At 44.7% G+C, this 27,774-nt stretch overlaps 1 protein-coding gene and 1 long non-coding RNA gene across 4 annotated transcripts in view; both read left to right on the top strand.

Moving 5' to 3' along the window:
• LOC135902239 (agrin-like) overlaps positions 1 to 27,774 on the top strand; it is a 615,148-nt gene that overhangs the window by 555,999 nt on the left and 31,375 nt on the right. The window lies entirely within an intron of this gene.
• LOC135902241 (uncharacterized) lies at positions 12,153 to 26,480 on the top strand. Of its 2 annotated transcripts, XR_010564457.2 has the most exons (4): positions 12,153 to 12,235; positions 13,631 to 13,742; positions 21,032 to 21,090; positions 25,597 to 26,480. It is a non-coding gene; the product is annotated as an uncharacterized lncRNA (long non-coding RNA). The 2 variants fall into 2 exon arrangements; XR_010564458.2 differs by lacking the exons at positions 12,153 to 12,235; positions 13,631 to 13,742 and adding an exon at positions 17,204 to 17,336.

The following is a 27,774-nucleotide window of genomic DNA, read 5'->3' as shown; positions in this document are numbered from 1 at the left end:
CAACGATCTTATCGACGGCCAAAACGTGACCACTCTAGTCGATAGAGGAGCCGAATACTGTCACGTCAGTAGCCTGTTCGCCGCCAAGTTTAGGAAAGCTGAGGCCTTCAAATCTGGACAGCTGGAGGACGCGTGATAACGCTGACTGAAATCTGCAGGGCAGGAATTCCAGTTCATGAACGGACCTATACCACCACTTTCGTCATTATCCAGCAGAACTCGCGAGACGTAGTTCTAGGCATGAGCATGTTCAACCAACACGGCACAGTCGATAATGGTATCTGAATACCAAATGGTACAACCAGGGAGTTCTCTGGCTCACCAAGTTTGAGTGTGCTCGAATACAAAGTCAGGGTTACCCCTCACTTCAGGATCATTATTTCCGTCGCCACCACCGAAACGTGCGGTGAGGTTGAATGCGTCTTCGAGGGTCACCAACAGCTATTGCTCGACGGTGAAAGTTGCGTCGGAAGAGGAATTCCTCGACTGCGCGGATGAAATACTGAAGTAATGCTTACAAACTTCAGTGAAGGGTTCAAACACCCGAACAAGGGCACGAAGATTGCTTGCATGGAAGAAGTCTCAGCGATGTCCTCTCGCATTAAGCTGGAGCTGCGAGGACAGTCCGTGTACAGAACCATCTTTCGATATTAATCCGATTCTTCTCAGTGTTACGACTGGCCTGTCTGGTGAAACATTGATGTCGCACCTCCTAAGCCACGGCACATACCAAGTCGTTCTTTTAAGGAAATACGCCGAAACGTCCACAACCGTTGACAAACGCCTAGGAGGCCGCAACATGGCCAAAAGGCGTTAACCATTGTGTGCGCATTTTCTACTCCTTACGCACAACTCGCACGACGCCCTGATGGCTGCGTAGGGTCTACATTGGTATCTCTCTTCAGGGAGTGTGGCGGTTATGTTCGTGTGTTCATTCCCTCTTTCTTCTCCTCTTCAGCGAGCAAGACGCCGGCGGTGTCTGTGAGTGTGTGCGCGTCAGTTCCTTTCCATCTCCAGGGCTAGCGGCGGATAGAAAATTTGGTCAGCTGTCTTCCATGCAGCGAGTGGCGGTCGCAAGCGTGGATAGCGTGGATAACCGAGTGAGGGCGTTCCAAAGAGTGCATAAAGAGACCCCCGCCTCTTCCTTCCCCCCTCCGCCAACGAATTTCAGCCTTCAACAGACTTGCGCACATGCTACGTTGTGTGTCGCTCTCCGTGAGAACGATGTAATGAAAAGTTATTCGTTGATTGTTAGATGGATCGTCTAGTGTCTCTGCCTGGGTCACTCCATGCTAGTGAAGCACCAAACCGACATGTCCACGCTACCTCAACGGTCTTGGTTGCACAGTTTTAACACCAGGCATAAGCAAGCACAGATGAAACGTGTCCTCAATCAATACAAGGACTTCTTCTCGTCGTCATCAAGGATTCGACAAACACCGGTTTCAAATCCTCCCCTAATAACCGAAGGTGCCCTCGAACACTTTGCCGGAGCCCTTACTGATTGTCGACGCGAGAACGTGAAGTTATAAAGCAACAAGTACGCGAAATGCTGCGCGACGACATCGTCCAGCCGCCGAAAATCGAGTAGGGCGTCTCGTATAGTCTTGATAAAGAAAAAAGATGGAACTCTGTGTTTCTGCATTGATTACCGTCGCCTGAACAAAATCATGAATAAGAATGTCTACGCCCTCCAACAAATAGGTGACACGTCAAACCGGCTGCGCAGCGCAAAGTATTTTTAGTCCATGAACCGCGAGACGCGCTACTCGCAAATCAAGTCTCAACTTTTGGCACCGTTCACTACAGTGTCTTCGCGGCGACGTGTGTCACGATAAAACGCGGTTTCAAGTCCGCGTAGCCTCAGCGACGAGCTGCAGCTTGTGTTGCTCTCTGCACAAGCCTTTTGCTGCTGCCTGCTGAGCCAGACGTTGTCTGGTTGCAGTGACCCGCGTAGCTGCACGATTTGCTTCTTGAGTAGCGGCTCGCGGCGTGCCAGGAGGCGTCATAACGTGTACCGTAAACACTGGTATCTGCTGGCTACGCGGTGCACATGTCACATCCCTTCACCCGCGGCTCGGTACGTTGCTGTTGCTGATGATTATGATAACAATAATTTATTGGCATCCCCTTCGACACGGGATGGTGCCAAACAGTCACCTAGGATGTTTCATTAAACTAGGGCCAACTGCACGGAGCACTTAATTGCTCATTGCGACTGCTGCGCGTCGGCACACGCGGTGTGATATAACGGAATTGCAACGCAAGGTTTGTATGTATCTACGCTATGCAGCGCGCATGTGACATCGCGTGTGAAATGACGCAGTACGATACTGACGATGATCTAGATTTTATGACATTCCCTCTGAAACGGGACGTTGAGGGTCGCCTAGCTTGCTTCAATTATTCAGTTATGCCATACATGTGTTACACTTCAGATTTATATGTCTACCCTCCCATAATTTTTCAACTTCCGTCCTTCAAAACTCCCATGCGCTTTAAAAGGAGAGAAAGAAAACCATTAAGGTAGATCATGATACCTGGCGTAGCTAGAGGGAAGCTAAGAAATAAGCCAATACATCGGTTGATACAATAATTACGATAGGGAATTGTGGCGCTGGTGTTTAAGGGAGCTGAAATCGAGGCCCCTCTGGATATCGAGTCTCCCGCAGTAATTACTAGACGGAACACTGGCGTTGCAATCGTTCAGCTGCCATGGAAACGACGGAGAGTGCATAGACTTGCCTGATGTTCGTGCTAGTAGATTGAGACGCTCTTGTGGCTTTGCTTATTACGCTTTAGATGCCTTCATTGTCGTCTATTCCAGAGAAATCTATACTCTAGGAAGCGCAGAAAATGCTGAGAACACGCACAGTCGCTGCTAATTGCAACGACTGAGCTTGTCGAGCTGGCCAAATCGAAACGCGCCAAGCGTCTCAAGGCACTGGCTTGCCCGCGATAAAATGATAAGGGCATTTCGTATTGCTTGTCGACGTACGTGTCCGTGGCGCAGTGAAGGGTTTCTATTCCGGCCACACTCGTGAACGGCCTCAGGGCTCCGTCGGAGCTGTTACAGCGGCCAGGGCTGGCCGCGGAAACAGGTTTTCGTCAATGGACAGTGAGCAACAGGTGGTTCTGCACAGTTTATATACCTGGCGGTTTGTTTACAAACCGTTTTTTTCACGCTGACGTATGTGCTCGCCCGTATAGGGTAGAAAACTTTCGTGACGCCCTCGCTCGACATGCGGTGTTTCCAGAGGTTATCGCCTTAGGGACGTACCGCATGAGCCTTGTGTAGGCGGCGAAATTCAATGATGGTAAAGCGGAGAAGCTGGACAGCATAGGTGAACTGCAAGTGCAAGGCAAGCGCTGCATCTTCATTGACCCGGCCGACAGGGACGTTCGAAAGAAGGTGCAATAGCTCCTCAATAGAGTGCCTGAGGAGGACGTACGCCTGGCCTTCGCGTCGCTTGGAAAAGTCACCGAAGTCACCCGGGAGCGTTGGCAGGTTGAGAGAGTGAGCAGCAAGGGCTCTACAACCAGACTTGTGATCCTGAATATGAACGCTGGGGGGAAAACAGACGACCTGCCTCACCAGCTAAGTACCGCGGGCAAGCTGGCCCTCGTTTTTGCGCCCTGCAGGGCTCTGCTCTGCCTTCGCTGCCGTGGCACAGGCCATATTCATCACAAGTGCGGAATTTGGCGGAGTGTGCTGTCTGCCGGCACTTCGAACGTAAAGACAGCAAGTGCGAACGGACGTACGCAAGCGTGACCAGACCCAGGCGCAGCGCGGGTTCATCCGACCTGCTCCTAGGTGAGGCGGATTTGCATGGTGCATCGTCTCCAGCAAGTGGGCGTGTGGCAATGTTGGTAACAGAAGTACATGTTGCTGGGCTAGTCTGTTCATATCGCTGAGCAGGCCATAAATATGATCGCTTTCGTGCAAACAAGGAAGGACGGAAGGGATGAAGGGGAACGCCAACTGTCCACTGTTTATCATCTGTTGTATAGTATGAAATATATGCACGCAGGCGAATGTGCAACACACAAAACAGCTTCAATCACGGAACACCCTAATAATAGGCGGCTATCAAAAAACCTTCTTTCTGCATGTAAAATTAAAACTGATGTGTCGTGAATACAAGACAAGCCACGCTCTTTAATATGAAAGGCCTCTAACAATTCACGTGCTGTGGTGTCCCTGCTTCTTTCAAGAATCCGTATCTGGTACAGTCGTGTCTCGCACGGATGTGAATTGCAGTGCTTAGGCAAATGTGCTCCGTCTTTACCTTTCATTGAGAGCTTATGTTCACGCGCACGCTCATTAAAGCATCGTCCAGTCTGGCCGACATACGTCTTACCGCAAGGCAGCGGAAAGACATACACAACTGCGGTAGCACATTTTCTGTACGCCCTTTGCATGTACATTAGCACAGCCAGTTTTCTTGCTCCCATCAGAACGAATGCGAGAACACAACTGGGCGAGCTTGCGTGGCGCAGAGAATGCGACTGGCGCCCCATGTCTGTTTGCAACCTTCTTTAAGTTGTGCGTCACGCGGCGCAAATAAGGCAAGACCTCCGGCCTCACAATTCTCCGCTATTGCTCAGCCCTTCTGTGTTCGTCGCTCTTGAATTTCTTGAGGTGCGCCTCGGCAACGGCAGTAATGAGAGTATGGGGAAACCCAGCGCAAGACAGTCGAGCCAACTGATTTTTAAAGCTCCCTGCGTTGCGCGAGGGCGCGTCCGTACAAGTGTGGATTCAAGGGAATGTTTAGCAATCGCTCTCTTAATTGTCTTAGAATGTGCCGACTCATATAACAGTATTTCCTTTATTTTCCGAGGCGAATAAAGCCAGCAGGTATTTTGCAATTAAGACGCGTTAAAAGTCAACTGGAACGAATTGGTGCTGAGCTGCAATTGTATGTGCAAGATCCGAAAAGCTATGGGATGGGGAATGCCAACGAAACGTGTGCTCTCGGACGAAAATAGATACGTGTGCCAGAAGGAAATCTGTCTGACGGCTTAGGGGAAGAAAATCAAGTCCGATAGCAAGGTTATTAAACGTCTGATAGGCGAGCATTTCAGTAATTTCCTAAGCCACCAAAAAAATTTTAAAGATGGCTTCCAGAAACAATTTTTTCCATTTCTGCCGGTGCCGGATGGCGAAGGTAAAGAACGTCTCGGACAAAAGGTCACAGCGCAGTGTTGCGACACGGGGTTCGAATATGTGGAATTCATTTTGATGGTGAAGAAGCAAGTGAGCATGAGGCTCGGTCCGATATTCAGGACGTTTGACAAACATGTTTATATTTACATCTTTACAAGAAAAGTTGTTTTGTCTAACTTATTACCGCCCTCAGGGCGAAGGGCATTACCGAGGGTGAGTGGTAAATACAAAAGAATGAAGAAGAGAAATACAGTTGGTTACATGAATTTTGAAATGGCACCTGTCTGAACAATATTGGATAAGGCTTCACGCAACTGTTCATAATTAGCAAGGCCTACAACTTAAGCGGAAAGATGGTTCTGTGACGAGAGGTTCGTGGCAAGAATGAGCGTGAGAAACTTTTAACGCAGCATGAAAAAATGCCAACTTTGCACTGATGATCATTGCGACGGGAGAGAGAAATTGGATGGGGCATAAGGTGATGTCGTAGAGTGGGATGGTGGTACAATTTGTGGAAGAGTGCAATACAAGAGACTTTTCTGCTAGATGCCAGCGATGGGAGACAAAGGTTAGATTTCATGTTAGATAAACTGGCTGTGCGGTTGTAGTTAGGAAGAGCAAAACGTACAAAATTATTTTTAACCATCTCGAGATTACTGATTAGGTTTTCATGAGCAGGGTCCCATGCCGGAGTGGCATATTCGAGTTTGGGTAGTATTAAAGTTTCACATAACAAAAGTTTCAAATTAGTAGGTACGTTGAAAAAGCTGACACGTAGGTATCCAAGCATGCGATGAGTGTTTTTACTTATGTTTCATCCTCCATAGAAAGTCCGCATTTTGCAAACTTCCGGAGCTTCAACAAAGTAAGAAGAAACTCCTTTCTAATAATTCACCGTCAAATAACGTACTTGTTCTTGGAGACGCCATAGTAAGTGATAACCATAGAAGAACCCTTGCTTTAGGTCCTAAGCACTGTTTTAAGCCTAACATAAAACCCGTGGACGTTTTAAGCATACCGCGCTGCATAACCAGGTTCGTCCCGGAAGAAGAACGTTCACGCTGTACTTCGGATTGCATTGCTAGCATTAAACAATCAAATTCTCACTTTAAGACGCCTGACCCTGTCCAACCGTTAGTTGATTACCTTGTGGAGCATAAACTTAGACCAGTAATATCTGACAAGGAAGGTTATTTCGTAATTATGCCAGATGACATGTTTTCAGAAAAAGCGATTTCAGCCATAGAAAAGAATTTGCAGCCAGTAAAACTCAAGCCTTCGGTAGTTAAGCAACGTGCGGTTGACTTCTTGTCAAGACATAATCTTGATAGGCTTGTCTGTAATGTCAAGAAAGCTAAATCCCTCACCTTAGAACTGCTTTTCTCGGCCAAGACCCATAAACAAGAAATTCCTTTTCGTGCTATAGTGTCAGAGAAAGGGACGTGGCAGGTCTGTGTCGCTAGTTACCTACAGAACTGCCTAGATTCTCTAGTTTTTTCAGACGCCTTTTGCCTGCGTGATTCTCAGGCACTAGTTCAGTATTTGAGAGACGAAAATCCTGGTGACTGTACAGCTTTTAGTATGGATATCGAAGACCTGTGTTATTCCTTGCCGCATGACGGGTTGCTAAATTCCGTAAATAAGTGCATTAAAGAACAAGTGCAAGAGTCGGCTTTTATTGACAGATGCGGTGTTTCCACGGGAGCTTTTCTAGAAATTCTTTCTATGTATTTGAAGTCAACGCTGATTGGGTGGAGAGATGGCGTTTTTCTGCAGAAATCAGACATTTGTATTGGCTCAAAGGTTGCCCCTATTCTTAGCAACATTTACCTGAGTAAGGTTGACAACTGCTTAGAGAAAGCCTTAGGTGATAGCGTTATCAAGATATTTCGTTACGTTCATGATTACCTGATTTTTTGCAATAGGGAAGAATTTAATTCCGCTGATACCTCAGTGAGTGAGCAATTTAAACTTTGTGGGGGAGGATTAAAGTTTACCAAGGAATTTCCTCAGCGACGAGTAATTCAGTTTCTTGACATTTCCTTGATCTTCGAACAAAATCATGTTTGTTGGCAGTACTCCCCAAGATCTTCGAAGCCGTTGCTAAACTTTCAATCCAAGCATTCTAAATTAGTAAAAAACGGAATTGCCATGTCGTGCCTTAAGCGGGAGACACACGGTCCGATTTGGTGTCCGATCCGGCGTCCGACGCGCCGGAACGGCAGCCGGAATCGAGGTGTTTTGCCGTGCCGAAGCGCCGGATCGGACGTCCGGCGTGCGACAAACCGGGCAGATTTTCATCGTCCGACGCGTCCGACAACCGCACCGTCGTCTGGCCGCAGCCAATGACAGCGTGGCTGGCATGTGACGTTCCCTCCACGGAGGCGGCGCTGGCTGGCCGGTTTCTCGCAGTGTTTTTTTTTTCCTTGCCTGCTGCAGTTTGTTTCTGACACGAAATAGTTACCAGTTCAGTAAAATTATCTCGACGTGTGCCTGTTATTCAAAGCAACGCCTAGTACACTAGGACTAAGCTACTGGCGAGATCAGGAGACGCGACGCGAGGGCATTTCGCGGGCAGACAGCACACACCGACCGTCTGAGCGAGGCTGCTCGCGTTGCTTGCACGTTTGCCCTTCGCAACGACTGCGTCGAGTAAACCAATTGTATTTAATTACGGGCGACCTAAGTGTACAGTGTTAATTGTTTTGGTAAACATAAGCGCTCTTCGACGAGCTCGGGTTGGATCGTAAGCGCCGTCGGCCGCGGCGTCTGCCTAGCTATAGGCCTACCTGCCCTATCGCTGGCTGTTAGCGGAGCCGTCAGTGGACGACGCGCCGTCGTGAAGTGTTCTGTCATTCGCAGGGGCATAACTTTATTGGCAGTGTTCGCGTAAAGCGACGCAGTGTTGTGGAGAGTTGTTTATATTGCGTTTCTCGACGTGGCTCTGAAGTCAAGCTGGAGGGCTGGATATGGGCGGAGCTTACGCGCCGCTCAATCTTTTGGATGCACGCACCGTGTGTCCCGAATCATCGTATGCCGCATGCCGGAGCATGCGGCGCCGCACGTTGGATCGGACGCCGAATCGTACCGTGTGTCTCCTGCTTTATCTTCCCTCACCCGATCCTGCGTGCACAAAATGAGGGCCAGTTTTAATGCGCAGGTCCGGCGCCTATTAGAAGCAGGTTATCCTAGTGTAGCGGTGGCCACTGTGGCTGAGCGCCTAAAGAAGTCGGTTTCGAGAGGGACGGGCGTGATTACAGAAAGCAGTAATAGCAAAAAAAGAGTAGTGGCTATTCCGTATATTCATTCAGTGTCGCACAGGCTTTAAAAAGTTGCTAGTAGATATGATGTTAATGTTGCTTTCACTGCTCCGAATAAGCTAGGTAAGATGTGCGCTGCCGTACAGAATAAAAAGGAGCGAGTAAAAGGCAAAAAAACTAACAGATATTTGTCCAGTGAAGCACAATAAGAACAACAGTTTTACTGACTGTCGTATGGGTGTGGTGCATAAAATTCCCCTTAGTTGTGACCAGTTCTACGTAGGGCAAACGGGACGGTCTATCAATCAGAGGCTAATGGAACATTAAAGGTCGTTAACCGGTGGATCACCTTTTAATCTTTCGCTACATTGCCGAGATTGTAACTGCACGCCAGAGTTAGATGAATGCGCGATATTGTACATGCACAAGAATGAAGATACGCGTCTTATGGTAGAGGCATGGCATATCTATAATGGTGGAAGTGCGTGCGTGAGTCAGCCTTCGATTACTTTACATAAGGAAGAGATTAAGTGCCTTAATAGTTATCTCTCACGTAGACTGGCACGTGTACCCGATTGACACGCGGTGTTACCATTCCTGAGCATGCGCAGATGAGTTTTGTGTCTTCTTTCTTTTTTCGCCTCAGTGCTCCCTTCATTTGATAGTTGGAGTTCGTGTTGTCTACTTCTCTACTCTTGTGTCCTGTCTGCACACCTCACTTCTATTTTGCACATTGTTCAAACTTTTTGCGAATGTACCGGAGCCCAGATTGACTGAGAGAAGAGTTACGGCTTTTGGCATAGCGACTGAGAAGACATGCCGGAACACTTCTCTCGTATACCTTGGTCGATTGCTCCATTGCAATACCTCAGTGTGCCACTTGATTGTTACCCTGATCCTGTGGCGTACTCGACTGATCAAGTGCCGAGTCCAAGAAGAAAGACTGCAGCGTGGCAAGTCAGGCACCTGTCCATGTTTTCACGAGCCACTGTCTGGAACCTCTTTCTTATTTCCAAGGTGATGAATGTGTTATGTGCATTGCGATTAGGCTTACATAAAATTGACCATGATTTCACCGTTTTTATTTTGGCGTCGACTTGGCAGTGGACCGGTCGAACGAATTTGTTCCGTCCATTCAAGAAAGGCGGGCTAGCACTTGCTCACTTGTTTCTGCGACAGATTATATCATGGTTCCTTTATTTACATTAGGCTGCGGTGACTGCTTTAAGGATTCATCATGGCATCAGGTGAACACTTGAGCACTCCCGCTATTAGTAGCGACTGATCGTGTTCGTACGGTATTCTTCAGACGTAGAAGGGAAAAGCCCATAATAAGTAAACTATATTACTCACTGGTATACCTTGTTTTTTTGCTGTTCCGCTGGTAGGACGCATTCACAGAATGAAATGGCTGCGAATTTTTTTCATTACATCAATATTTATACATCTCGATAACCTCCTTTTACTTCTGCAAGAGTTGTCTGTCTACATTTTACCTCTACGTATGCAACTGTTACATGACGTGCCATCTAGTGTAATAATATGTACGTACAATGCAAATGGCGCTCGTATAGACGCTACGCGGCCCGAATCTCACATTGGAAGCCAAAGGCACGATACGATGCTAATGGCGATAATGGTGATGATAATTTAGTGGCTTCCTATTTGAAACGCGGTGGTCACATACTCACCTAGCCAGCGTCATTTAATCCGGTATAGAATATATATCTTATATATTTTCTAACATTCATGTATACATAAGCTTAAACTTCTTTTGCTTTCTCACAACTTCCTTAACTGCCCTGTACCACTACCCTTCATCTCCTATAGGGCGTTCTGCCTGGTGTTACATATGTAACTGCAATGCAAGATGTACACGTATGGAGACTACGTGGCACGCATGCCACATAGCATGTCTCCTCGTGCGCAACAGGGCGTGTTTATTGGGTATTTTCCCGCAGCATTCTAGTAAGTGCTGGCATGGTTCAGTAGTGGGTTTGGTGACACCCACATAGCGGGACCGGGTTCCCTTTCTGCGGTAGCTGGGCATTTTTGTTATGCGAAGGCATTATATGCCCCATTACGCTAAAATCCGGCGTTGCAGTCGGCGGTGTGACCGAGTGATTGTACGAAAAATGGCCGACGGCAAAGAGTAAAACGACACAAAAAGACTCAGTGCCCTTCACTCTGTGAAGAAGGATCACCAGTGAAGGTGTGTATGTGGGCCCCTTATTGGTGAACTGCACCTCCACTGCGGGTCGGTCCGGCATTGCACTACCTTCTGAATCGGCTCTCGTATGTGGAGTGCTAACACCTGCTTCACCTCTGCCGCGGGTCGGCCCGCCATTGCACTATCTACGTGATCGGCCCGCGTAAGGGGGAGTGCTTAAAGGGAAGCTGAAGAGTCTGTCGAATTCAATAAGACGCTCATATACGGATGCGGGAACCTTATAAACCATGTAGGTCAAATTTGGGTTTTTTTTTTCAAATAGGAGCGACGTAATCGTCGGTTGAAATTGCGCTGTAGCTCCGCCCCCCGTCGAATGCCGCGCGCTGCTGCTGACGCTGACGATGCGAGCGGAGACCGGAAACCGCGGTGTTGTGACGTCAACTTTAGTGTTTTGCTCCTTCGCAGCCTGCGCGACCGTGCCTGACCGTGCTTGTTTCTGCGTGCGGGGCGCCGTAATATGCTTCGATCGACCCTGCATTTCTTTGTTGGTGCGTCTGTGTGTATGTTGAGTGGTGGTCAACGTGCGCAGCATCAACTGATGTGGTGGGCCGATCATGCCGTCTTTCTGTGCAGCCTACGGTTGCACGAACACCAGCGGCCGCGACGATGTTGTCTTCCATTGCTTCCCACAAGACAAGAAGCTTTTAAGGAAGTGGGAGGCTGCTGTAAAGCGAAAGAATTTCAAGCCCTCAAGAACAACACTGCTGTGCTCCAACCACTTCCGTGACGACGATTATCACCAGAATTTCCACTAGCAGGCTTTCTAAACGCAGCGCGAAAAGATCGGAGCAACGAAAACAAAGACGGCACGAGTGCGGACTGACTGATGATAACTGGTGTTGGAAGGCCTTATGAATACACGAATTCGCCCAAACCTGGATTTTGATTTACTGCGAGCTCCTTCATGTTAGCACGCTGAACGGAAGGTGCATGTTTATTTCCCGCCCTCGACGCAGGTTTCGTCGCAAAGCGCCGCGAATTTTCTATTCGCACGTGTGTTGTAAAACAGCCTGTACGCAGCTACCATAACGCAGTGCAAATGTAGAGTTTGCATGTGCTGGAAAGCCGGCGCACGCCAAGACGCTACACTGTAAAAAATTTCCGTAATTTTACGGTCAAACCTGCCGTAAAAATTACGTAGACCGTTCATTTCATGAAAAACGGCAGAATTCTACGTAAAAAAACGGACGTGAGCTCTGTTTTTTGAAATACGGAGAACCGTCCGTAATTTCATGTGGAGGGCAACTGAGCATGTTAAGAGCGAAAAATCAACACGCAACGAATATAAAGAAAAGACACCACCCACGTTTACCAGCAGTTACATAATATCACCATAAGTAACGCTGCTTGAACATTATTCATAAGCGAATCGTAGTACGCACGCACAAACGGAAGAGGTTTCAGCGGTGGCGCTGCTTACCACCCTTCATCGCTTCTACACGACGGGTTGCATTTCTCCGCCTCAACAGTATAGAGTGGACAGCGGCTGGAAATGGCGGTGTGCGGTGGTGGTATGCCTGTTGCATTTGGGATTTCACTGAAAGAATAAGAAGGAATCGACGATGGACTGCTACGCAAGTAAGTGATTTAAGTGTCCTTTTTTGTTGTTGGTGCACGTCGCGCGTGCGAAATGCACCGAGATGGCCGGTGACGGGCTCAACTGTGTTGTGTGAGCATGCCCTGTCAATGCCCTGTAACGACATTCCCGCTTGGCCATGAGGATTGACAAAGCCGCGGCATTGCGAGACTGTGATAAACGGTGTAGCATTTGTTGTGCTGATTGCATATAGAGTACATTGAGGCGCGTAGGCAACATCAGCGAAGATGTCGTCTGTAGCAGTTCGTTATCGGCTGTATGTGCCAGCTGGTTTTCCAGTTTTGCAATGTGTTGTGATGTGTTCTTGGCATTCCAAAATAAAGTGCAGTTAGTGTTCCCCTTAGCAATCTCTCACGGCGCGGTGTAACACTATGTTAGCCGTATTCGGCGACGCATTGCATCACAGCGGAATTCTATTTTTCCTTAAGCTTAGGACGCAGTGTGCTTGGCGTGCATAATCGCTGTGTTCATATGCGTAATTGAAAGACTGCTTCTGGAATCGAAAGTCTGCTTGTGTATGAAGACCTCATAGAGCATGTTGCATGCGATGCTTCTACATCACAATGAATGGACGGTGTAGCGTGCTTGCTGCCGTAACCTCGTGCGATCTGCAGTGTTACGTAACACTGGTGTAACACGGTGCCTTGGAACACTTTGGGATCGAGCCCGAGCAATCGTGCGCGATCGCACTTGAAAGTGTCCGCGTGGATACCCATTAAGGGTCGCTGGAGAAGAAATTGATTATTTTGCTAGCTGGTAATCGGCATCAGATGTCTCGCGAATTTTGGTTTTTGTTTTGTTTTTACTTCAGACAGCTACCAGGCTGACTATCAACGTTCTGACGCAATACGTCAGCATTTAACGTAATCTGGGAGTGGATTGCCACGTAAATTTTGCCCATCTGCGGCCATAATTGTAAAGCAAGTGCATGTGATAAGTAATTTTTAACGTAACCTTGACACAGAATAGCGGTGCCCAAAAGTGTGTAATGGACATCCAAAATTACAAATGTTCCAAACTGGTATAAGAAAATCAAAAGATGTGTCAACACTGATGTTAAAGGCTGGTTCTAATACTGACTGTCTCTAGTTGCGTAGACTAATTTTCAGCATATAGGCATCAATACAATAATTATTCTAAAATACATGTTGTGAGTTATGTAGAGCAAAATGTCTGCTGTTCTGCAGAATAGAAGGTGCTTCATGAAGTCTTTTTTTAAATGAGCTGAATGATACAATTGAAGACGCCAAACAATACCACAGCAATCGGTAATTCGGTGACAAGCTTATGTGCAAGAGTATTTGTATATGAAAATGTTTTTGCTTTACTGTGGATGACCGTCTGAAAATACCTGATAATATTTGCTTCAATTGCAGCTATTGCACCACTGAAGGATGTCTGTGTGCCGGTTTGTGCTGCTCAGTTTCTCAGCCAGTGGGCCTGAGAAAGTGTGCCAGAGCAGTCTGTCGAGTAGTGCTCTTTGTTCTGGTAAGCTGTGCCATTCTATTGTATATCTGTCTTGCATATGCAGTCTTAATAGACAGTGACTGCAAATTTTGGTGGAATGACGAGGCCTATGCAAGTAGAGTAATTTTTGCAGATGCATTCAAAGGATAATAGATGATTTGTTTTCCTGTGGCAACAAATTGGTTCAGTATGAGCACGTCGACTTGAAAGGGATATTGTTTCGTACCTGACTTGGTTGCACATATGAGTGGTGTTTAAAAAACACTTATAGTGCCAGAGTTCAAGATTTGAGGCAACAGATAAAACATGCACCAATAAAATAACTGTTTGTCTAGTGTTGGCTTAATGAGTATGCAACAACACCGCACACTGATCGTTAGCACTGTCATGCATGGGCTCCATGGTAACTAAGATTAGCCACGAATAAGCTCACTGTGAGCTAGTGTTGAGCTAACTATAACAGGTGAGTATGCGATGATGTAATTAAGTGCAACATTAGAAGGCAATGTAACAATGTAAAATTATAGCCTGAGCTCACAGCTGTGTTGCGTGGTCAGGCGACCAAAAGATATGAATATTTAAAAGGGAACGAACAGTGCTACTGCCAGTATGAAGTGACAGTGTTGTACACAGCAACATATTCCCTTTGTCCTGTCTGTAGCCCTGTTCGGTTCCCTTCTAAACATGCACCAAGCAGCCCAATTCAGAACGTTCGGCAGGTTGATCTGAATACTTCAATTTGCCAAGCAGGTTAAGTGATGGCACGCTAGCATAATGGGAGCTATTCTGAAAGTTATGTCTGCTATGAAAATGTGTCATGAAGATACTTCACTGCTAAAAATTTGGTGTACAACTGCACAAAGCAGCATCAATAGCTATGTTGCTCCCCCATGTTGTGTCAAGGGTCTGTGCATGTTTTGTAAGATAATCCTTGAGTCGTCGGCCGGTTTGTCCTACATAATTGCGGCTGCAGGACAGTGGGATATTGTAAACAGCACCAACCGTAGTGGTGCTGTTTATGAACAACTCCAGCACATACTTTTTGATGTAAACTTCACGTGTTGCCCTGGTCCGGTTAACATTTTGTACATGCCCAGATTGCTTAGCACTGAAAATAAAAAGGTAGTTTCAACTCTCTGAGCAATTTGCTTGAATTGATGGTTGCCTTTGTGTACAGATTGCATAACAGTCATAGGCCTTGGCTTTCTCGAAGTTGTCTGACCTGAGACGTCAACTACGTTCAACTCCATTAAATGCTTCTTGGCAATGCATGCTAAAAGGCAGTGCGAACGCACTGTTAAAAGCAAACATTGTACTTGGTTATGGAAGCTTCCCTCCACGTCGGGGTGGTACCAAAGGGTAAATGTGCTCTCTGGTGTTCCTGTAGAAACAACATGCTTCAGTGTTCAGGTGCACCAATAGAAAAGTTAAAAACACCTTTGAGTGCAAGGAATAGCTCCAGCTCAATGCTCACCACAGAAAATCTTCAGGCCCAGATAGTGGAGCTTGCCTTTCAGTAGTATTGCTTACTTTGTAGGAGACATTAAAAAGTTGCTCAACCACTTTAATTGCGACTTTTCACTGCCGAGAACACTGTCAGCTAGTCGTAAAACACTAGCTGCTGTAAGAACCAGCGTAGTAAAGGTATTCTGCTTCATTGGAAACTTTTTACCATATATGACGTGAAGTAAGGCTACTAAATGGGTTGAGTGATTTGTTTTCTGTCTTCTTTACAGTGCTAGATGAGCTCATGGAAGGGGGAAAACTACATTTCAATAGATGAAGTGCCAACAGAGAAAGCACAGTCAGAAAGAACAAAGACAGGACAAGGTGCTACTTGCAACTGTTTATTGAGGTCAAAAGCACTGAATATATAGCCATGAAGAGAGGGGGAAGAAAAAAAAAATACGCACTGATTATGTGAACGCGCATGTGCAAAAATATGTAAGATGTATATGAAGGGTATCATAAGATTAACCAAAATCAAAAATTTATCTAAAAACATGCGTTCATTTCTGTAAATAGTCGGAGACGGGGTGTCGACACAGGTGTCCCCTCTTTTCTTAGGCTGGTTGGCCTCCAAAAGTTCACGTGCCACAGTGTCATTGCTTTTAAACATGATTGTTGTATCAGGAAGCCTTGCTTCACGTACTTGCTTATTCTCATTCTCACATGCCTTGCAATGAAGCAGCAAGTTTGAGCCATAACCATTTTTGAGTGAAAGCTTGTGCTCCTGCAGGCGTTCATTAATACATTGGCCAGTTTGTCCGGTTTACTCCTTCCCACACTTCAGCGGTATGCAGTATACGACCCCTTCTCCGTACTTCACAAAAGGGTTTGTGTGTTTACTAGAACACTCTACTTTCTTAGTCATCATATCCAATCAGACGGCACAAAGTAGCAAGTTTTTGGGGCTCGGAAGAAACCACAGGAATTTTGTATTTCACGATGACATGTTTAAGATTATGCGCTGCTTTGTGAGAATACGGTATCACCACTGGTTTAGCTTTCTTTTCCAATGTTTGACCTTCTTCACTGCTTCAGTTTCTTTCTTTTTGCACCTTTTTCAACAACGCCTCTGAAACTTTGCTCAAAACCAAACAAGGAAAGGCAGCTTTCTTCAACTTCAAAATCTGTTCGTCAAAGGTTTTGTGTGCCTTATGACAGCACAATTTTTTAAGGGTAAATTCAAGGCACATAGTGGCAATCGTACGTTTAACAGTCTTGGAGTGCATAGACTTATACTGCAACAATTAATTGCAGGGTCGGTATACCGACCTCATGCCCACAAGGAATTTCTACCTTATCCAGTGGCGATACCGTATTCTCACGAAGTGGCGTGAATCTTAAACATGTCGCCGCTAAATATAAAATTCCTGTAGTTTTTGCTGCGCCCCGAAAGCTTGCTACTTCGTGCCTCCTGATTGGATCTCATGACTCTAAAAGTAGAGTGTTCTATTAAACATACAAATCCTTTTGTGAAGTGTGAAGAAGCGGTCGTATACCGTGGAAGTGTGGGAAAGAGTATATCGGACAAACTGGCTCATGTATCAGCGAACACCTGTGGGAGCACAAGCTTTCGCTGAAAAATAGTTATGGCTCAAACTTGCCACTTCATTGCAAGGCCTGCAGGAATGAGAATAAGCAAGTATGTGAAGCAAGGCTTCAGGATACAACGATCGTGCTTAAAAGCAAATACACTGTGGCACGTGAACTGTTGGAGGCCAACCAGATTAAGAATAGAGGGGATGCCTGTGTCAGCATGCCTGTGTCTGAATATTTACACAAATGAATGCATGTTTATAGATAAGTTTTAGATTTTGGCTAATCTTATGATTCCCTTCATCTTCTGTGTTCTCACGCGTGCACCTTCACACAAGCAATGCTTCTGTTTTTTTCTTCCCCTTCTCCCCATGGCTATATATTCAGCTGCTTTTGACCTCAATAAACAGTTGCAAGTAGCACCTTGTCCTGTCTTTGTTCTTTCTTACAGTGTTGTCTCTGTTGGCGCTTCATCTTCTGAAAGCCCTTCACCAAGTAGCCCCACAACGTGTTCTACTGGAAAACTACCACTAGACAGTGATCTTCCATTTCTTGACCTCATTGTTTTCTTTGGTGAGTGTCATGTGCACTGCATCTATGCCCTGTCTTTTAAGGAGGGAATTCTGCCTTTCACATCAGTGCACTGTTCGACTGAAGCTCTGTCACAGAAGCACGAAATAGCATCCTCAACAAGTCGAGAACTTCTATACCTAGGTCTAACATTGGCCTACAGTGGTGTGACCACTGTTAGATCACATTCAGAAGGTCAGCCATAGTCTCAAAATCTGTGTTCAAAAAGGTGAATCAGACCAGGCCTTGACGCAAAGTAGCAAGAGGCACATGCAGCAGTTCAACTGTGTGGTTGTTTACAACATCCCGCTGTCCTGCAGCTGCAACTAGGCAGGACAAATAGGCCTAATATTTGTTTGTGTGTGTGTGTGTGTGTGTGTGTGTGTGTGTGTGTGTGTGAGCACGCGCGCGCGCGCGCAATTAACCAAAAGTCTTAGCCTGCGCTCGTGTTGTTTGGCCTACTGTCTTTTCATGTTGTCCCCAAGCAATCAGTCGGTGTCACATTCTTATAGAATTTGCAGTTATGAGATTCATGCTTTGGAACATGATCAGAAGCTACCAAATGGATGACATAATCCATCTACATGTGTTGGTGTAGATAAATGTGTCTGTGCAGTAGGGGTAGGGGTAGGGCATCATATGTGCTTGTTTAGCACTTACGTATGCACTTTTGTTTCCAGAGCTTGTGACACAGTGATTCAAACTATGTCTGTGAAAACAGTGCTGCACTTTGCAAGGAAATGTTACAACACTTGAAGGTGAAGCTCGGTGTTGTGAGAGGTTATAGAAACTTGCTTTTTGCAAGTTTCTAGAGCATTTTTTAAAGATGCTTAACTCCCGCGTGCATCGCGTTCATGACTCGCATGAAACTGTCAACAAGTATGTCCTTTATGCCATCCGTTTCTAAAGATTACATGAATATAATTAACCCTTTGAGGGTCGATCTTTTTCGCCATATTCGACCGCCCAGGGCCGATTTTTTTTATTGCAGATTCCAATTCTTAGGGACTTATTTCGAAAAAAATTTACCGTAATTTTTCTAGGGTGTCCGTAAAGCCAGAAAAAAATTATTTTGCGTTGGTATACTATATGTACTCTTTATTCATGAATAACAATAATAAAAAAGGAAATAAACCTATAAGAGTAAAAAATTTGTTACATTGTTATAGTTCAAGGCTTTGAAAATGTGCACATGAGAATACTTTGCAAGACTCAGATGTTCCTGCTCTTACACTAATACATACTATTATGAGCAATATCTAAGGGAACACAGGAACGCGTAGAAAACACCCTCAGACCCAGCTATATGGGTGATACGCAGCGGCCACCATCAGAAACAAAGTGGAAAGGGGGACGCTGTTGTAACAATTGTTCACACTCCCGCCATGCGTCTGCAAAGTGCGGAATTTCACATCGCCAGCAGACAGCGATAACACTGTTCGATATTGCGTCACTGGTAACCTTTTGCGTCGAATCATTACAAAAGATAGCACTGTTCCGGACTTCTATATTGATTTGTGGTAAATCTTCTAAACCGGGAAAAAATTGTCTTTAAGGGTGAGTTCAAAATAAATTTATTGGCGCTTGCTGAATATTAAAAAGATATTGAAGCAAATGAAATAAGGCAATAGCGTTATTGCAGCTTATTCTCGTCCTTTGCTTTGTTCGTTGGTGTCCTAATAATGCGTCATGCCGCCGTCGACTTAACGACGGCCTCCAACCTCTTTTAGACATTTCTATTATATCTTCCCGCTCTTTAAGAGGCACTCGAGGCATCTTGAGGCTACAAATTCGGAGTTGACTGCTCTGCGTGGGCCACTGCAGTGTGCGACGTGAATTTTTTCTGAACGAACTTCGTGCAACAGTCGCATGAGAGACAGTTTGTCAATGTTCTTCTTTTTAAAATTTTTCTTTATTCTATTCCTCTGTCGTCATTGGTTCGAGCGTCGCCGCTGTTCAAGGTGCCACTGACAACCGAGTGCGTCGATTCAAATAAAGAATTGGTTTGAAATACAGGGCAAACTTCTCGGGGTACTATCAAGCGGTTGCACGAACAAAAAAAGAGAATGAAAGAAAAGAAAGTGAAACGGTGTAGGTCACTGGCGACGATCACCGTCTTATCGGCTGTTGGACGATCCATGACGTAAGCTGCTCCTTTGTAGAAATGCCAGCGTGGTGGGAGTGCCAACAGTTAGTGGAAGAGCGCTCTCCTTACCCCCTTCGTTTTTCACAGTGCCATCTGTGTATCGCTCCGAGTCTGTTTCAAGGCTGTTTGCCATGCGTTCTTGTGTTCCCTTTCATATTGCTTATGATAGTATATCCATAGCGTAATCGAACTGTGTAGGTGCACGCACTCAAGAAAACTGTGCGGTTGTGTGCCCATCAAAAAATCAAAACGTGTGACAAACTTCCACTAATCTTCATCTTATCGCCAACCAGATGCAATTAGTTTTCGCGAGTCTAAAAAAAAAATGAAAAGGAGCAACAGAAGCGCATGCACGGCAGCAACCTTCCTATGCGCACCCCTGCAAGCACTAAATGAGCGAGAAACAAGCAGTAGCCTTTTGAGCAATTAGTAACGAGATAGCCATCAGTTTTGCAAGCGCAAGAAGCCGAAACGGCCTGCGAAAACAAAACCCAAACCGCCACCCGCCCGCGCGCATGCCAATGCCCTAGCGGTAGTACATAGACGCGCAGGAGCAAACTAGCTCTAAAACAAACCATGCAACGAAAACGGAGAGAGCGAGGCGTGCTAAAGAAATTCCCTGTATTTCCACATAATGGCAGCACATGACAGAAAAGAAAAGGTTAGGAAATTGTCGCGCTTTTTAAACCTACAGACAGCGCCGTAAATATACGGCATTGACCATTTTTGTACTTCGCGGTGCGGTATATTTACGTCATTGACCCTCGAAGGGTTAAGGAGTCATGCTCCTTGAAACAATTTATCATAACAACATTGCAAAATGCCACCTGAGGGTCTCGCATCTCTTACATCTGCTGTTTTGCACATCATAATTTAATAAAACTGCATTTAGTAGCTGCTCAGCACAGGCCCCATTTTGTTTTATCACACTTTGTCTTTTCTCCCCCTGCCCCAGGTCTTATTTCAACAACTGCTATCTGCAGGCCGTCATAAAATTGCTTCAACATTGTTGACAGATTCCAATATTTTTTTCGAACCATTCTCTCATGTGATCTAAAGAAAATTAACTTGATTAGCCTGACATGAAGATGAATTTGAAATAATTTATTTATTGTACTTGCTTGGTAGCACTGAACTGTTTCTTTAATCAATATAATACTTACAATTCACCTTTGTGTTGCTGGGTACCCGTAGAGATATGGTTAGTTATTCACCAGAAAGGATCCCGAATTTTCCACCTTCTTAGTGTAGGTTAGACACTCACTTGTTGCACTTCACAAAGAGCAACTTGTGGTTGCTAGGAAAGAAGAGTTCACTGAGAATTTTCATGCATCCAATTTGATTCTGTGTACTAGCATGTTTGTATTAGCATGTATTTCATGGAGTTGAGGCTCCATAAAAGTACATTCTGTCATTCAATGTCTGTGACATGGTTAAGCAGGTTGACCATATCTAATTAGAACTTCCCATGTTCTCGGGCACTTGTTTGCAACTTAAATTATGTGGTTTGGTGCTGTCAGTGTAAGCCTAATGTCGTTTCTTGTTCTCCCAGGAAGGACGCAAGCATTGCAAGGAGCCATTTGACCTGCCGCCACACTAATATTGTATTTGGTAAGGTCTATTACAGATATTATTTCGTGTAGTATGTGCTATAATTGTGTACAATGTGTTCAAAACTTCAGTAGGTGGGCTGTTCGACAACAGGTGTTTACAAATTAATAATTATAAGAGATGTTCAAGGTCATTAGTGATACAATTGCTGCTCACTGCTGAATTTTTTTCCAAATTAAATGATGAGCCATCCAGCAAGTGCGGCTCTCCTGGCTAATTATACAAACTTTCAAATACGGTTAATTTTTTTATCACAAGTGTACAGCAGTCGGGGACAATTGTTCACAGCGACAATTTCATAATATTTACTTACATGCAAAAGTGAGTCAAATGTCAGGTGTACTTATGAAGTTTTGTGAAACAAGTTCATCATCATATTGCTTACTTCATTGAAAAGTTTGTCGTGGAATTCTCACTTCTATGAACAGATCAGCAGTTGTCGAACGATGGTCGTCTCTATAGCCAATGTTTGGGCAAGAGCCTTGTCTTCACAGCACTAACAAGAGACTTCTTTGCCATGCAGCTTGAGCTGATCAGTATGAAGAGATTACATAGGATAGGAACACAAAGCATTAGTGGGCCTCTTCGATTATCAGTCCTTGACAGTCCTGGACTGCTTAGCACTGCTGTCCCGCATTCGATTTTTTCAATCAGCTTCCGAAGCCCCATCCACCAGTCCGAGGGCAGCCAGTATCGCATTCGTTTTACCAGAAGTCACAGACTCTGCGGACTCTTGGAGCTGTCAGCAGATATTTGTTCAGACATATGCAAGTAGCTACCAGACGGCGGCTGTCTTAAAAAGATGCATGGGGCTTGACGCCATGTTTTAAAAGAGGCTGTGTGTTTATGTGTACTTTGCGCGTTCCAGACAGAAAATATCATGCACTCAGCTATTGCTTCCGTTAAACCGATGCTTTGTGTGCCATAATGCGAGGTTTTCATGAGTGGTCGAATTGCTGCAACCTTAGTCCTTGTGTTTTTTTAGGGCAAAGCACAGTGATCAGGTGCAAATGCTTGCTTTTCTTGATGTGTTTCGTGAAATCTGTCATGCTCATTGCTATATGCATAGTAAACAGGTAGATTTCGCTGTTCAGATGAGTGAAACTGGTGGACGAGGAAACATATCATATTGCATGTAGATATTTAATGTTGGTAGCTGGCGTCGCATACAGGGTGTTTCACGTAACTTGAGCCAAACGTTGAAAATATGCAAATGCCACGTAACTGCACAGAACCAAGGTAATGTTGTTTGCCCTCGCTTCGAGATACTCATTTTTTTTTTATTTTGCCAGGGTAAATCATTAGTATTATGTAATTAATCAACTTCTCAAATATTATGATTAATACATGCTACATAAAAGTGTTTTTCCTAGCGTGAAAGAAGCCTGCACATACACACTAAATACACACATTCGCAGCACTTTGCGTGTGATTGCAAATACACACTAAATACACACATTCGCAGCACTTTGCGTGTATTCGCAAGCTTCTTTCTCGAAAAAACACTTCTACGCAGCATGTTTCGGACAACAGAAAGCTGTATGGGGAGCTTTTCATGTTGCTTTACAATTTTCTCGTGGACACTTCTAATCTAATTATAATATTTGAAAAGTTGATTAATTAATGAAGATAAAATATTTATTGTGGTGGAATGAAAAAATATCTAAGTATCTCCAAGTTACAGCAAACAATGTTACCTTGGTTCTGTCGAGCTACGTCACATTTGCATATTTTTATTGTTTGGCTCAAGTTACATGGGACAACCTGTATAATCAGAGCTTCACCAATTGCCGTTGACATGTGTGCCGATTCCTTCTGTTACCCAAATTCGAAATTTTGCTTTTGGATGTGCAGGATTAGTAGACAGTGTAGACGCGCTTTGTCCTAGACACACGTCAGGCCTTTAGTAGACGGTTTCACGAGCTTAGAGAATATCGGCCTGTGCTTTGTGGGTGAACAGTGATGTGGCACAACCGTGTTTTTGCTTATTTTTGTGTGGCAATGACGCCTAAATTTTACAGGAAATGAATGAGCTGGCTTGAATACAGCGGTTAAGGGGCCCGAAGAGCGAGAGCACGATGTAAACTGAGCTTTGTTGACATGTTCAATGTGCTCAGGCTGCGATTCCATTATGCAAGCTTTATGGTTGTGTCGGCGGCATGGCCTCTGAGACTGCACCATTTTGATGACCACGCTACTGAATTTGCTGGGTAGGGCGCTATCTACAAGTAGCTAAAAGCACGAGGTCACGGGATTGAATCCCGTCCACGGTGGCCGCATATCAATGGGGGCAAAATATGAAAACACCCATGTACTTAGATCTAGGTGCACATTAACGAACCCCAGGTGGTCGAAATTTCCGGAGTCCTCTACTACGGCTTGCCTCGTAATCAGAAAGTGGATTTGGCACGTAAAACCCCATAATTTAAGTAGCTAATAGCAGACAACAGCAGCCAGGAGAGCGACTTCCAATCACGGTGCTTTCAAAAAAAACCTTGGACAGTCCCAGGCAGCGGGATCACATGACTGTGATGTGCCCTTCTGTCAATGCAAGCCAGACCAGAAGCCGCAGGTGGTTTGCGGACAGTCTGGGACTGCATAATCGAAGGGGCACAGTGCTCTCACATACATTATGTCCACTGCGGGACGAAGGCCTTTCCTAGTAATCTGTAAATATATATGGCTTGCGCCAACTGACTCCATCCTATGCTTGCATATTTACAAATTTCGTCATGGTGCCTAGTTCTTTACCGTCCTCATCAGCGCGTTTTTTTAAATTTATCATGCATCATTTTTTGTCATTCTGTTGCTTGTTGAGCAAGCCTTCATTCTCAAGCTCCATTTTTATCATGTCAGGTTTCAGTCTCTTAGGTTAGTTTTAGCACAATGCAATGATGGTACCTTTATGTGACTTAAGTCTTCTAAACAATTTATAGTCTTTAAATTTTTTTCTACTGATCCAGGACTCCTATGACTAATTGCCTTAAGTAACATACTTCATTGCCTTCTTGCCCTAGAAAATATAACCGGTGCCTTCTTGCGGGCCTTTAAAGTGGCAACATGTGTACTGCGGACAGTAGGGCATGTTCAGATAAATTCAACTGGACATGCCTGGCGATCACTTTTAATTTTGATTTAAAAATTTATTTTGCTGCCCGAGCCTGGCGACAATAAAAATAACCTAAGTTTTCCAAGAAAAAAAAAGGGGGTCTCTGCAAAAAACAATATAGAATTACCTGTTTAGTTAAAAGCATTTTCCCTGGATTTTACCGAATCTGCATTTTGAATAGATCCTTAAGGAAATAGTGTTGTCGCTGCGGTTTTAAAAATATTTTGTACCAGACTGCAGGCCAATAGCATTAATTCCAACTAATTATCACAGAGTATCCCCACTATGGTATAAAGAAGAAAAATTTTGGAAAGAAACATTGCATAAATTTACCAAAGTTTTTTTTCTTTGCATTTACTAATAGCACGGAATTTGGCCATCCTGTTGCCATGGGTCGTAGAAATTTGAGCAAATAGCTCTGTCCTCATTGGCTCTCAAAATCCACGGGAAGTGCTCATGTTTAGGCACGTTAATGAATTACTCTACTTTAAATTTTTTTAGGAGAGGGTTGATTCATTTCAGAAATTTCCCAAATTAAGCACATTCACATGAAGCAATGCAATCTGGAAAAATATGTTGCATTATTTGTTTCGTTATGGGATTGCAAGTCAAGAAACGGACAGAATAAACAGTACTGCCTGCCAGAGCCATGTATGGGGTCCAGGCATAATTGCAGGCTTCGTTACAAAAAGGGCAAATTTTTCGGTGAACACAGTGCAATATTATAACTTTTTATGAAGATGGGAAGGGTATGTTGATGCATTCATGACCGTAACTTTCAATTTTCACTGCTTGAGTAAAAAGAATATTACACATTGATACTTCTTCCGTGACACAAACCATATCCGAAAGGGGCTGACAGCTGTTGTGACACAGTTGTGGTGCAAGCATGGTTTTTTTGTATTGTTGCTATTGTTGCTATTCTACCAGCCTATCAGCTGGACAATATCTTTGGCTTGCTTGTTCTGGGTCGGAAGTAAACAACATGCATGGTTTGCGCTTGTTTCAAGAGTACTTCATTGTTTTGGGAAACAGTAAAATCTGCAAGGTTGTTTAATGGAGCAATGGAGCAGTGAAAGTTGAAAGCTATGGTCTGCAGTATGTGGCCATGGCAGCTCTACCTAAATATGGGAGATGTAATCTCCGAATGTCATAATGTGCACGTGACATCCAAGCAAACCATCAATTGACATGGGTCCTTTCTATCTGAAGCTTTTTATGCTATAAGGCTACGAATGAATATATACCAACATGGCTGAGTCTGAACCATTTCTTTTGACAAGAGCACTTGTAGTGACAGTTGTGAATACGAAATCATTGTTTATCTGAAAAACAATAGTGATGATGATAGTAAATAATTGAACAGCCTTAATTGATTGGTGTTTCTTTCTTTCCAGGCAAAGCCGAAAGCCTCTGCAAGCAGCCAGTCATTCCAAGTCTCAACCAATCCTTCCTCCAGTCAGCTAATTTCTAGTGTCCATGCGGAGAGGACTTGCGCAAGAGTGGACACTGGACACTAAAAAGGCGACAAGGACAGACGTAAACTTCCAACCGGTGTTCATTACAAAAAGGTATGTATATGTACTCTTGCACACTTGATCATAATCTGTTACAATCGTGCAAGTCAACATGGCCATCACAAATAAACGAGCGCACCAAGGCCTAAGGCGGCTTCCTGCATACAGACCCCAGATAATCAAATTCTTTAACAGTCAGTGCTATAGGGATGGCTTGCTAACGCAGTTGCATTCTACAATAGCCGCTGCCTCAATGATGAGTCTAGTGTTTTCTTTCACACTGCTTGCTATTATTTCTGTTTTTTCAAACAGCCGATGACATTTGCATTGGGAGCAATGGATTCCAAAGAAACCTTCTTTCCCTTTTTGTACTTTCCGATTATGTTCCTGTAGTCTCAAGTTTAGGGAACTTCCCATTTGTCCCACGTAACGCTGCCCGCAGGAAAGAGGTATGCTATACACTATTCCTCTTGAGCATTTGATGAAACCCTTTCTCTGCACAATGTTGCATGATTTTGATTGTCTGCTGACAGGGCTGGTTTTGGCACATAACTTAGATAGCTTGCGGGGCGCGGAAGAAATGACCAAGACTGCAGTCCTTTGGCCTATTTTCTTTAGTTACACCTATGTGATACTGTTCGCAGGAATCTAGCAGTCATCCCATACATTCACGTTATCTTGCATAAACTAAAGAAAATAGGCGAAAGGGCGGGAGTTTCGGTCGTTTTTCTCGCACCCAACAAGTTATCTCAGTTATGTGCCAAAACCAGCCCTGCAGTCAGCAGACAATCAATTTCATGCAACATTGCTCACAGAAAAGGTTTCGTCGAAATGCTCAGGGGGAGCAGTGAATAGCACACCTCTTTTCTGTGGGCAGCGTTACGTGGGACAAACGGGAAGGCGCCTAAATATGAGACTACAGGAACATAACACAAAAGTACCAAAGGGAGAGAGGATTTCATTGGAATCCACAACTCCCAATGCAAATGTCATGCACTCTGAAAAAACAGAAATAATAGCAAGCAATGCACAAGAAAGCACTAGGCCCATCATTGAGGGGGCAGATAACGCATAAGGCAACTGCATTAGCAAATTATCCCTAGCGTTGACATTAAAGAATTTGCATATCTGGGGTCTGTATGTGGGAGGCCGCCTTAGGATGTGGGGCGGCCTTAGTGGGCTCTTGTAACTGATTAGGATCAAGTGCACAAGAGTATATATACATGCCTTTTCGTAATAAACACCAATTGGAAGTTCGCACCTGTTCTTGTCACCTTTTTAGTGTCCCGCGTTCACTCTTGCGCTGGTCACTTCAGCATAGAATACCAACTAGCCCGGTCTCACCCTGCTTTTTTCAGTAAAGCAGAATAAACACAGGTTTTTTCAGATTCAAGTGGCTTGTTGTTTCTCGAACACAAATCTGTGTGTATGCTGTGTACATGTTGGGTGTAGAACCCAAGTGCAACATGACAACACTGACACGAAGAATAAGCGGTGTAGAAAACAATGACACTAGGAGGAAACATGCAAACACAGCACATTCTGTGTGGTGTATTTCCTGTGTGCTATGATTTCTGCCCCATTTCCAGCTATATCTTAAATGATGTTGCAAGTTATCCACGTTGTAATGTACGACTTGGGTGGTTCATTGCCGAAAATAACTTATTCCAATGAACGAAACAATTTGGCTCGAGAACACAAGCATTCCAGTCCCCGTTTCTTCATTACCAAAGTACGGTCATGTACTATAATCACAAGTACGGGGCTCAATTTACAGCATTTCCGTTTTACGGAACTCACTGTTTTTCTTATTTGCAAAATACGGTCAATTCTGTGATCACAACTACGGAGCTCACCGTTTTCCATTTAACGGAAATAATTTTTACGGCCTGTCCGTTCTACGGAAACACCGTTTTCCATTTAACGGAAACATTTTTACGGCCTGTCCGTTTTACGGAAACACCATTTTCCATTTAACGGAAATAATTTTTACGGCCTGTCCGTTTTACGGAAACACCGTTTTTCATTAACGGAAAAGTGTCCGGCAACGTTTTACCT

Source organism: Dermacentor albipictus, chromosome 6 (assembly GCF_038994185.2).
Source record: "Dermacentor albipictus isolate Rhodes 1998 colony chromosome 6, USDA_Dalb.pri_finalv2, whole genome shotgun sequence".
NCBI classification, from domain to species: domain Eukaryota; kingdom Metazoa; phylum Arthropoda; class Arachnida; order Ixodida; family Ixodidae; genus Dermacentor; species Dermacentor albipictus.
Note: the sequence above shows the minus strand (reverse complement) of the source record. Positions and strands in the feature narration are given on the sequence as shown.